This window comes from Canis lupus, chromosome 13 (assembly GCF_003254725.2).
Source record: "Canis lupus dingo isolate Sandy chromosome 13, ASM325472v2, whole genome shotgun sequence".
NCBI lineage: Eukaryota > Metazoa > Chordata > Mammalia > Carnivora > Canidae > Canis > Canis lupus.
In genome coordinates, this window is record NC_064255.1 from 45,706,493 (window position 1) to 45,719,268 (window position 12,776).

The window sequence follows — 12,776 nt, forward strand, 5'->3', positions numbered from 1 at the left end:
AGCCCAGCACAGTAGGTGCAGCAGCCCCCAGCCACTGCCTGGCCCAAAGCACCTGCTATTCCTGGAAGCTGAACTCAACATGGCCTGTGAGGACTCTTCTCCAGCGCCCAGCCTCTCCAAGGCTCTTTGGTCTCTCCTTTCCTGTCTCTGTAGGGTTGGACTTCCCAGTTTCACAGATCACTCCCCCAGTTACATACACACACACACATATACACACATGGGCACGCATGTACATCACACAACACTGGCATGGAGATACACCTGCTCATGGTATCTTGGAAACATCCCCCAACATTGCTGCTTTGTTATCAATAAAAGATTAACATTCAAAGTATATATATATATATATATACTATATATATATATATAGTATAGACATATATAGTCCCTATATATATATAGACATATATAGTCCCTACAATTTATTTATCCATTCATCTATCAATGGACATTTAGGTTGTTTACGTATCTTGGTTATTATAAATAAAGCTGCAATAAATACGAGGGTGCATATATCTTTTCAAGTTAGTGTTTTCATTCTCTTTGGATAAACACCCAGAAGTGTAATTGCCAGATATCATGGTAGTTCTTTTTTAAATTTTTTGACAGTGTGCTTAAACAATATAGTCTTAAACAAAGAAAAAAAGACAAAGGAAATTAGAAAATACGTTGGGATGAGTCAAAACTAAAAGACAGCATACCAAACATGCTGCAAAAGCAATGCTCAGAGAGAAATTTAGAACTCTAAGTTCCTATGTTTAAAAAAAAGAAGAGGGGTGAACTTGGGTGACTCATTTGTGGGATGGAGCCCCTCATCGGGCTCCACGCTCATGTGGAGTGCGCTTGAGATTCTCTTTCCCTCTGCCCTTCCTGCTCATGCTTTCTCTCTCTCTCTCAATCTCTAAACCAAATAAATAAATCTAAAAAAAAGAAAGTATAAATATCTCAAATCTCTAACATTACTTTCCAGCTTAAAGGATTAGGAAAATGAAAAAAAGAGCAAACTTAACCCAGAGAAAACAGAAGGAAGAATGTAATAAAAGAGAAAAAAAAATAGACTTAACTGTAGAGAACAAACTTGATGGTCACCAGAGGGGAAGTGGGTTGTGGGATGAGTGAAACAGGTGAAGGGGATTAAAAGGACACTTATTACGATGAGCACTGAGTAATGTATAGAATTCTTGAATCACTATATGGTACACCTGAAACTAATATAACACTGTACATTAATTATACTGGAATTTAAAAAATAAAGTAATTAATTTTAGAAAATAAAAAAAATTAAATGGTACAACTACAGATCTTCCTCGACTTACAATGGGGTTACGTTCCAATAAGCCCATCATCGGTTGAAAATGCACTTTAACACACCTCACTTACCAAACACCATGGCTTAGCCTCGCCTACCTTAAATGTGTTCAGCATACTTACAGTAGCCTGCAGTGGGGCAAAATCGTGTAACACAAAGCCTGTTTATAAGAAAGTGTTGAGTATTAGGTGTAATGTGTTGACTACTGTATTGAAAATGAAAAACAGAATGGTTGTGAATGTATTGGTTGTTTACTCTCACAATCACACAGCTGACTAGAAGCTGAGGCCTGTCACTGTCCCACATCAGGAAGAGTATGTACCACATATCACCAGCCCTGAGAAAAGATCAAAATTCAAAAATCAAAGGTTGATTTCTACTGAATGCGTAGCGCTTTTGGAGCATTGTAAAGTTGAAAAATGTTGAGTCAAACTATTGTAAGTTGCAGACTCTGCACTTAGGGGAAACTCTTTGGCAATTTCTTAAAATGTTAAGCAGACACCTAGCTCTTGGCCCAACCATTTCTCTCCTCGGTATTTACCAAAGAGATATGAAAGCTGATGTCCATCCATAGACTTATATATGGATGTTCACAATCCCAGTGCCATTCAGCAAGTCTCTTAGTCCATCTTTTGCTATAAGCAAAAAACATAGAGTGAGTAGTTTATAAACGGTGGAAATGTATTTATCTGTTATACTTCCAAAGACTGAAAGTCTGTGATCAGAGTGTCGGCATGATGAGGGGAGGGCTCCCTTCCTGGATGCAGACTTGTCATTCTATCTTCATGTGGTGGAAGGGGCAAGCACACTCTCTGGGATCTTTTCTGTAAAGGCACTAATTCCCCAATATCTCAGTCCCCATGATCTAATCACCTCCTGAAGACCCCACCTCCTGGTGACATCACCTTGGGGATTAGGTTTTTAACATATGAATTGGGGTGGAGAGGTGGGGCCACATGCATTTAGACCACAGCCATAGGTGAAGGGAGCTGCAAATTATGCTATATCCACACACTAGAATACTCAACCATAAGAATGAATGAGGTTTTGATACATGCAAAAACATAGGTGAAGGGGCACTTGGGTGGCTCAGGGGTTGAGCATCTGCCTTCAGCTCAGGTCACGATCCAGGGGGCCATGGGATCGAGTCCCACATCAGGCTCCCCTCAGGGAGCCTGCTTCTCCCTCTGCCTGTGTCTCTGCCTCTCTCTGTGTCTCTCATGAATAAATAAATAATTTTTTTAAAAAATAGGTGAATCTCGAGATAATTATCTTGTGAAAAGAACCAAGATATAAAAAAAAGTGCACCAAGTCTTTGATTCCATTTATATAAAATTCTAGAAAATGCAAACTAAAATAGAGTGACAGAAAGATCACTGGTTGCCTAGAAATGAGGGAGGTAGGAAAGGGAGGGAGGGTAGGAGGGCTTTAAGAAGGAACACTTTTGGGAACATGGTTATATTTATTACCTTGATTTGGGGTGATGGTTTCACAGATGTATTCACATGTCAAACTCAGCAAATTGTAGAACTTAAACATGGGTGTTTTATTGTATCTCAATTATACCTTAATAAAGCCATTTAAAGAAATAACAGTGTTTTCTAAAACAAATTAGTAAGAAAGGTGTCATTACTTGATATTTCTGCGCATCCATCTGTTTTATGTCACACTTAATAAAAGCTGGATTCTCATATCTGCTTGCTGCATTTAATATGTTGAGTTATGTTTTTTCAGTTTAAGTATATAAAGAAAATCCACCTTTGCAAAAATATATAATTGGAAAAGGGGGAAATATCTTAGTAACCTTTTCAGATAGATAATGGTGGGTATTTCCTTGATACCACATGAAAACTTGACAAGTGATAGTTTCTGAAAAGTTAGTTGCAGTGTGGAATCTGAAACCAGATTAATGAATTTTTCATACTCTGTTATATTAAAATCCCATGGTTCCTCTTATAGCGTGAATGCTCTTTTTCCATGCATAGTTTTATAACAGGCATGCATTGGTCATTTGGAAAATATTGGTTCACTGAGTTACACAGATCTCTCAAATATTGACACATTTTATATATATATTTCAATAATACACCGCGGATCGTATCAAAAAGTCTTGCAAGTATTGGAAAGCTGTCAAACTCACTGCAGTGAAGACAAGTTTTCCCGAGTTTCTAATTTTCCCTTGAAAGCTCAAGTTTTTATCATTGGCAACAGATACGTTGTTCCTCTCGAAGTGACAGCCTCTTTTCATTCATTTTCTGGAAAAAAAAAAAAAAAAAAGCAAACATTCAAATCTAAATAACCACAGTTTCCAAGTCAGTTCTTCTCTTAAAAACTACCCCTAAGGGGGATCCCTGGGTGGCTCAGCAGTTTAGCACCTGCCTTCGGCCCAGGGCGTGATCCTGGAGTCCCAGGATCGAGTCCCACATCAGGCTCCTGGCATGGAGCTGCTTCGCCTTCTGCCTGTGTCTCTGCCCACTTATTCTTTGTAATGAATAAATAAATAAATTTTTTTTAAAACTACCCCTAAGGATCATGGGTGGTTCATCTTGTACCATCGCACAAGGGCTTTTCTTTGAGACCACCACTATCCTTTGGTATATACAGCAAAGGGGCTTGGTGCATACTCCCATTCACCAGACCAAACGTTAAAATGCTATTGACTCAAGGGGTTGACATTTGGTGTAGTTAGTTTTCACATCGAGAACATTCTTAAGTGAACTGGTCATTCTGTCTAGACGAGTGCATGATGGTACAGTTTGGTGCCACTGCTTCCACATGTACTGCAGCATTGCGGCTTCACTCACCATTGTTTTTGAACTATCAGTCCAAATGTTAATTCAGTGAAGAGGAGTCTCTGGGACCCCCGTGGGTCCACAGACCACATTTTAAGAACCACCTCCCCAGCCTACAATTACAGTGCTCATGCTTAACCCTCATCATCCTGCCTAGAAATCAGGGTGCCCTTAACAAAACCAGCCAAGCTTCCAAGGTCCTACTCACTCATCTATCTCGTAAGTGTTTACTGAGTGACTACTCTGGGCCAAGTCCAATTCTAGGTGCTGAGAAGAGAGTGAACAAAACATAAGTCTTGTCCCCTTCGATCTTATATTCTAGGAGGGGGAGACAGACCACAAACAAACCAAAGTCAATATTTAGGATGCCTGATGATGATAAGCATTATGGGAAAAACACAGTACAGAGATGGAGATGCTAGAAGGGGGTCTCCTTTAACAGAGTGTCAGGGAAAGTCCTCTGAGAAGATGCTTGAGCAAAACCCCAGAGGAAGTGAAATTGCTGACGGGGCTGTATCCTGGGGCAGGAGCATTTCCCAGCGTGAGGAGCGAGTGCAAGTGCAGTAGATGCTTGGCTCCTTGGAGGGACCACAAGGAGGAGGTGTGGCTGGAGGAGGTTGTAATGTCAGAGGTGAACAGGGAGCTTTGTGGGCCAGTGGGTTTTCATCTAAATAGGATGGGAAACCATCAAACTTTGACCAGGTGAATAACATGACCCATTGAATGTTTTCTAAAGATCTTTCCAGCTGATGTGTTAAGAATGGACATTAGGGGGGCACCTGTGTGGCTCAGTGGGGTAAGCAGCAGGCTCTGGTCTACTCTCAGGGTCCTGGGATTGAGCCCCCTGTGGACTCTGCACTCAGCGGGAAGTCTAGTTCAGGATTCTCTCTCTCTCTCTGTCTGCCTCTCCTCCCCTCAAATAAATATATAAATTTAGAAAAATAAAAAAGAGTGGACATTAGAAGGTAAGGATAGAAGCATGGGAACCAGGGCAGAGGCTATTGCAGAGCCCCAAGCACCAGAGCGGAGCAGGATACACTGTAAAGGAAGAGCCAGTCGAATAGTGTAAGAGAGAAGAGAAGCATTTAACACCAAAATGTGGGCCTGGGCAGCTAGGAAAATGGAGTAGCCATTTACCAAGTTGAGGAAACAGGTGGGGCGGGATTAGAGGCCGGAGGAGGTGAAGAGCTCTGCTGTAGACATCTTAAGCATGGGCTACCTTTGGCCATCCAGTCTCCCTACGCCCTGTAGTCACCTTGCAGCACAGAGTTGCTTTATGTCATATGACATAAACCAGGGCCGGTTTGACAGGCATGCAACTTGCGCAGTCAGACAGGACCCACTCTCAGAAAGATCCCATTCTTTTTTTTTTTTTTTAAAGATCCCACTCTTAATTTAATGCTCTGCCCTCACTGTCTTGAAATTCCTAATAATTTTAACCCTGAACTTCTGCTTTCTAGGTGAAACCCAACAGGGAACTGGAGCCTGCCTGTGAGCCACAGAGATACCCTGGGAGCCACTCTGGCTCACAGGTATGGGAGGCAGCTGGGCTCCTGAGCCCTGGGCCTGGCAGCCTGCAGAGTGTGCATGCACCTACCTGAGGGCGGCGTGGAGGCCGCCTCCAGACTAGCAGGGCTGAGAGCTGGCCACAGGTGGGTCGCTGTCACTGAGGCAGAGCAGCAGTGGCGGTAACCCCAGTGCACGTGGCCGTGGCTGCAGGAGGAAGCAGGGCTCTGCCCGGTGACAACGATGAGACCCTTGCTGGGAGGCAGCTCGCCTGTCCCTCCCCAGAGTCCACCCCTGCAGCGGCAGCACAGATTCTAACTTTCGGGCCTGAGCCCCAGGACCGGCCGTGCTGACTCTCAGGCAGTGACCTTTGCCAGTGAATTATTACAAAACAGAAGCATACACGTGGATTTGCAATGAAGATAACCACGTTATCAGAATTCTTCAAAGAAACTCCAGTTTTGAAAACTGATGGAACATCACAAAGCAAATATCTGCGGGCTTAGGAATTAAAATGTAAAGATGGTCACATTTGATAGAAAACAGCACTAGTTTCAGATCAAGCTTCGGACGAGCCTATTATTAATGAGGAAGATAATTTTAAAGGGAACTTCTGCTGTGTTGAAGCAGAACAGGCATTTTGAATTATGCCTGCATCACGAAGCCACCCTTAGAGGAGCCTGGGTGGCTCAGTGGGTTGAGCATCTGCCCTCAGCTCTGGTCATGGTCTCAGGGTCCTGGGATGGAGCCCTGAATGGGGCTCCCCAATCAACCAAAATCCTGCTGCTTCCCCTGCTTGTGCTCTTTCTCTCTCTCTGTCAAAAAATAAATAAAATCTTAAAAAAAAAAAAAAAAAAACTAAGCCACTCATAGTTTCCTTCACTACACCCCCACACGCTACAGGAACCATCAGAAGAAACATTAAAATGTTATTGTATAAATTTATACTGAAAATTAAACTCAGACTTATGCAAAGCAGATTTATATGAAAGGTTAAATCCTTTTAGAAAAATTGTTCTGTGAGAATCATTAGCTCTAGATGTACTAAAAATTATAGTTTGAAAGAATTATCAGAATGCAGGCCAGCGTTGTTTGAACTATAATCTTAATAGCTCCAACAACAGTAATGTCGACAGAAAAAAAAACCTTCTCAAAATTGAAAATGATGAAAAATTTGTTGCAATCTTGCAATTTGTCAAGAGCAGCTGATGTCTTTCAATTATATCAATTAAAAAATAAAGTTACTAAAAGTACAAATTTTGAGACACTAATAAATTTGCAGAAAAGTGAGGCAGAAAAAAAACTTATGATCAATCAAAATCTCACATTAATAATGTATTATGTTATGTTATATAAAAAATATAACACTGAAATAAAATTTTTGCTGCTTGCAAGTTTACGTTGTCACTCATTTATTACTCCTACCCCTATTTCATTTTATAAGTAATAGATGGTTCTAATGGAAAATGCTTTATATTTTAATAACTATAATGGCACTTTTCCCCTGGTTTTGACACAAAAGTCTCCTGTCTGACAAAGCCTGGCCAAATCTTTGCTGGGTGTCAGTGTACTCCAACCAGAAGCATACTTCTGCCTCTCCACATTGCCCACAAACGAACAGAGCAAGGACTGGAGTAGACCTTTGTCTTCAGGGATCTGCCTAACTGGCTGAGTGGTGCACAATCTCAAGAATATTCTAGCTTCTTTCACTGGCAACACCAGGACACTTAGAAATGACTTTTTCAGGGTATCGATTTGAGTATGGAGGCTAAGAGACACAACAAATTGTCACACACATAGTTTATTTAACTATGACCACAGTCATCTCAGAGTACGGATATTCTTTCTACACAAAAGTAATTTGAAAAAAAAAAAGTAATTTGACTCAAGACCTATATAAATGTCATTGAGGTCAAAGTGTAATGAAGGAACTTATTCATAAGACTTATAGGTTCCAGCTGGAGTCCAAATGATAGCCAGATATGTCTGGGACATTTGGCAAATTGGTGGGGTGGATCTTCCAAATATTGACCACCAGAGGAAGATGCTAGATAAAACCAAGTAAAGCACCTGTAGTGACTCGAGATGAAGAGTGGCTGTTTAGAGCATGGTGGTGGTAACTTGGCTCCCTCTCTGTTCCAAATTGGGTCTCAGGGTTAAAGAGAGCAACGGAAAAGCCATAGAAGCTACCTGGCTGAAGGGTATAATTGGAGCCCAAGCAACAGTAGCATGGAGTATCCTTAACAGAGTGTGGCACGATGCAAGTACAGACAACCACACAGTGGGAGACAGCAAGGGGCATGGCTTCTGTACACGTTCATCTACCTTCCTTCTGTTCTCCAACCAGCAGCCAGAGGAATCTCTAGAAAATAGACAAGTTCCGCCTAGAACCTTTCAGATTAATCTAAGGACATAGGATAGTATGTCATAGTTCTAGGATAAGATCTTGAGATGAAAGCCAAGCATAAGCCACCATAAAATGTCCACTGAACTGCTATGCAGAAGACAATGGGGGAAATTATTCTTACTCCTGGAAAAGATGAAGAAACAGGTGTCCCATCCCCAATCGTCATTGGGTGTTGGACATCCATCATGCGTAGCACAGAGCACAATCAGGTAGCAGCTGGTAGCCAGAATTCAGAAGAGGCCAGAAGAACCAGAGTCCCCCTGTCAGTTGATGGAAATCCCTGCAAGACCGATGGACTTGCACATACCATAGAATGGTGGTGTTCAAGTAAATCTCATGTAGATCTCAAGGAATAAGGAGTTCCTGGTTGACACCTGAGGTATGGTTGAATGAGTGGAATGAATGAATGAGAGAGTTAGAGGTGTCCGTTACTTTGAAGCGAGAACGGACGGTTTTAGCATTTTCTATCCATCAATAATCATAGAGGAGTCAAGGATGATGCTTGAGTATCAGACACTCCAAAGTGTATCCATTTGATTAGAAACACCTCCTGATAATACTCCTCATCCCCTTGGCACTAGATTTCTCATTATCATGAGTCTAAAACCTTGAAGTCAACCTTGTTTCCTCTCTTCCGCTCATATCCCACATCCAAGCTGTCAGCCAATCCTAATGAGTCTACTTCCAAAACATATCCAGAACCCAACCGCTTCTCACCAGTCCACTGCTACCACCTTGGCCCAAGCCACCACAATCTCTTGCCTGGATTATCATGGTAGTTTCTTTACTGATCTCCCTGCTTCCATGCTTGCCTCCCTTGGAATTGTTCTCAACCCTTTTAAAAGTTTTCAGGTTGTGCCACTCTTGCTCAAAACCTTCAGTTGTTTCCATATCTTGGCTACTAAGAAAAATGCCACTATGAACATGGGCTATCTCTTCCAGAAGATTCTTTTATTTCCTTTGGATAAATACCCAGAAGTGGGACTTCTGGATCACTCGGCATTCCTATTTTTAATTTCTTGAGAAACCTCCGTACTGTTTTCCATAATGGCTGCAGGTGACCTTGAAGGATGTGTTCACTGGAAGGGGGAACCCTTTCATGATGTATACATATCAAACATGTTGTGTGCTTTCATTATCTCATAATTTTGTGTGGTTTTTTTTTTTGTTGTTGTTGTTGTTGTTTTGAAAGATCTCACAAGGTTATTTGTCAATTACACCACCATAAGGCTAAGGGGGAAGGAAAACCTGCATCAGCTTCTCATCTCACTCAAAGGGAAAGTTATAGTCCTCACAATGTCCCACAAAGCCCCGTGTGATGCACCTGCCCTAGCCCTGCCCCTCCACCTCATCTCCCGTGGTCCCACCCCTCTCTCCACTTAGCCACCCTGGTTTCCTTGCTTTTCCTGCTTGTGTCTCAGGTCATGGCTTAGGCATCCCCTCTTCCTGGAACATTCTTCCCCCAAATAGCTCTATAGCTTCCTTCCTTGCTTTCTTCAAGACTTTGCACAAATGTCATGTTCTCTGTGGAGCCTTCTCTGGGCGCCCTTTACAACTGTGAAGCTGCCAGCCAACTGGGACACTTCCCATTTCCCTTTCCTGCCTCCTTTATCTCTAACTATACATCATCATCTGACATAAGATGGATTTTACATAATGGTTTTATTTATTATCAGTCTCTGCCCAATAGAGTGAAAGCCCCATGGGAGCAGGGATTTTTGTCAATTTTAATCAGAAGTGTACCCCTGACTCCACTCACAGTACCTAACCCTAGTAGATGCTCAATAAATAAATGAACGAATGCATTGGCCATTCTAACTCTTCTATGAGGCGATTTCTCCTTGCAAATCTCAATTTATTTACAACCCTCTTCACACCCACCCTCTCCTGGCAGCTGGCAGCAGCATGTAAAATAAATTATGCTCAGAAAAACACAGCCCATTGTCAGAGCCCCTGGAGCCATTGCTAGGGCAACAGAGATTATGTTTTAGCTAGTTTGGACTCAACTGCTTCCTTTCATCATTTATAAATCTGGAGCTGAGATTATTGGCAGAGAGCAAGTTGACTCAGGCCACCCAGCAGTTAGAGGAGGGACCTTTGATAGCCCCCCCATGAAGTCTAAAGCCCTGTCCGAGAACCAGCTGGACTCTGGCAAAATCCCCAGAATTCTGGGAAGCTACGCCTCAGCCCACGAAGCGCTAATCTCCCTTTTGGGGCCTGCTGACTGACCATTCCCCACAGAAAAGTCCTTCTCTTTAAACAACAACCATTACGCCAAACCCAGACCAATGCCCCTGCGCTGCTTAGGATATTAATGTTCATCACCTATCCACTGGTTTTGAGATGAAAACAATGAAGGCTCAGGTTAGCTGTGCATCTGTCCATAAAACACAAAAATTACAAGTTGCATTTTGATAACGCTTTCCATAAGAACAGGCTCTGTTGGGAAACATTCTACAACAGGTGAGCTAACCTTGCCTGCCCCGTCTGGGTGCTGACATGGGGTGAGCCTACCAATCCCCAGCAGTTCTTCCTTACTCTAACTCACCAAAACGATAGGATTAGTCAAGAAGACCTGGTGCCTCAACATGGCCGATTTCACCACATTTTATGGGCTGAATTTTATCTTCCCAAATCCATAGGTTGGAAAGTCCCAACCCCAATACCTCAGAATGTAACTATATGTGGAGATATTGTCTTAAAGAGGTGATTCAGTTAAAATGAGGCTGTTAGGTGAGGCCCTAGTCCAATGTGACTGATGACCTTAAGAAGAGGAAGGGGTACATGCACACAGGGGTCAATCACATGAGGACACAGGGAGAAGGTAGCCGTCTACAAGCCAAGAAGAGAAGCCTCAAAGGAAACTAATCCTTCTGGCCCTTGCTCTTGGATTTCCGGCCTCCAGAACTGTAAGAAAATGAATTTTTATTGTTTAAGCCCCCAGGTTCATGGTATTTTATTATGGCAGCCCTAGCAAACTAATACATGACCTTATTTCTCGTGTTTTATTTCTGTTCCTACCCGAGCTACCAAAACCCCGAAATGCTGAAAATTCCGAAGACGTGAGCGCCTTCCAGTGCAAATGCATTTAAGTACCCGCTGCAAAGGTCTTGTAAGTGACTTTAGAAATTGGAGTCCACAAAATAATTTTGCGGCAATGGTGAGACATTTTTTCAAATAAACTTCCATGCCGATATAGAGTAACCTAGGGACAGCCATGTAGTTGATTTGCAGGAAAAAGCTGACCAGAATCTTGCTCTTAGTATTGTTAGGGCACCAGAGCTGGTTGAAAACAAGAGTGCTGACATTTACCACTGAAGCTCATAAACCAAGCTAGAAATGTATTACTTGGCAGTGAGAGTTATCTCTGCTGGGGGCTACACTACTCCTACTTGTTTCTGAGGCATGGCATTCCTCAGCACAAAATGCTGGAAGACATCTTGGCAACTGGTGATCAGAAGTGAGCTGAGAGTGTGGCATCAGATCAAAGGAAGGTGACGGATGGTCACAGAGATGTTCTTCTAGGCCATGGTCCCTGTACCAGCAGAGAGCTCCTCTCCAGGCACCAGTAGTCCTTTCCTGTTCATCTACCCTTTATCCAAACAGGACACGATGAGATTGATTAGACTTCCTTTTTCGAATGACAAACCACCCTGGAGTTGGAGGTTCAGCTGTTCCCAAATTCTTTGAGCCCTTATTTATAGTTTCCCACTTTACTCTCAGACACGACAATGACCCTCTTGTATGTGGATTTGATTAGATAAACACTAAGGGCAGCCACTTCTTCAGGTTTTAGGGAGCACATTATCACTACAATCTCACAAATGGACAATAATACCTGGTTTTCAGTAGGGAAAAAAAGTATGTTCTAGGCACTATTGGTTATTTTATCCCCTTTGTGCAATCCTGGGAATGCCACAGCCCAAAATGGAGCTGCCTCTTGCTGCTCTTCCCCTGCTTTGTGCCCAGTCGTGTGTGTGTCCAACTTCTGTGGCAAGTTCCACTTATGGTGGCCAACATCTCTCTCCAGGATACTTCTGTTGTGGGAATACAGAAGTAACAAAAACATCAAGGGATCTAGTCAGAATTTGTTTGGTTGCAAGAAATATCCAAACTAGCTTGAATAAAAATAAGACCTCCTAACAAAGATTCACAGCCTATGGGAAATGGAAGTTGCTGGGTTCACACCTCACCCAGGCATAGCAGCTCCATCTTGGCGCCAGTGCAGGGGTGAGAGGAAGGGACAGTTGCAAGAGCAAGGTTTTCCCAGCATTGCAGCAATGGACTCACCTTCTGTGAGATCTTGTGTAAAACGCACTTCAAAGCCACTTGGGGGTCTAAGAAGAAAAGAAAATCGTTGAAATAGATCTGGATGTGATTTCTGTTTAATTATAAAAAGCACTCCACAGTGTCTTCAGGATGAGTCAGTGTTTTGATTGCATACACCCCCCTCTGTTCATCTTTCCTGTTCTCTCTCCAGCAGCCGTTGGAAGATTGATTAAGAAGAGTCTCTCACAGAGCTCTCAGGCAACCTTTCTGTGTTGCCCTCTCATCTGGTATCTCCACCATTCCTCTTTGTGCTTCGCTTCCATTCTTCCCCCCCACGCTCTTGCTCAGCCAGCTGGCTTGCTCAGTGGACAATTTCTGCACCTTCTCACTTAAATGAAACTTGGCCTTGGCATCCCCTCATTGAGCCACAAAGTTTATTCTGTAGGGTCTCTCAGTGCAAATTAGTCACCTCTGTTACTCTCAAGCCAGATTA

The 12,776-nt window shown here is 42.7% G+C and overlaps 1 long non-coding RNA gene across 2 annotated transcripts in view; it reads right to left on the bottom strand.

Moving 5' to 3' along the window:
* LOC118352266 (uncharacterized) overlaps positions 1 to 12,776 on the bottom strand; it is a 53,133-nt gene that overhangs the window by 9,434 nt on the left and 30,923 nt on the right. Inside the window, exon 3 of one of the 2 annotated variants that reach the window (XR_007401674.1) lies at positions 3,450 to 3,564. This is a non-coding gene — a long non-coding RNA (uncharacterized LOC118352266). Of the gene's footprint in view, positions 1 to 2,920; positions 3,565 to 12,776 lie in introns of those variants that run through there. The other variant, XR_007401673.1, reaches the window with a different exon arrangement.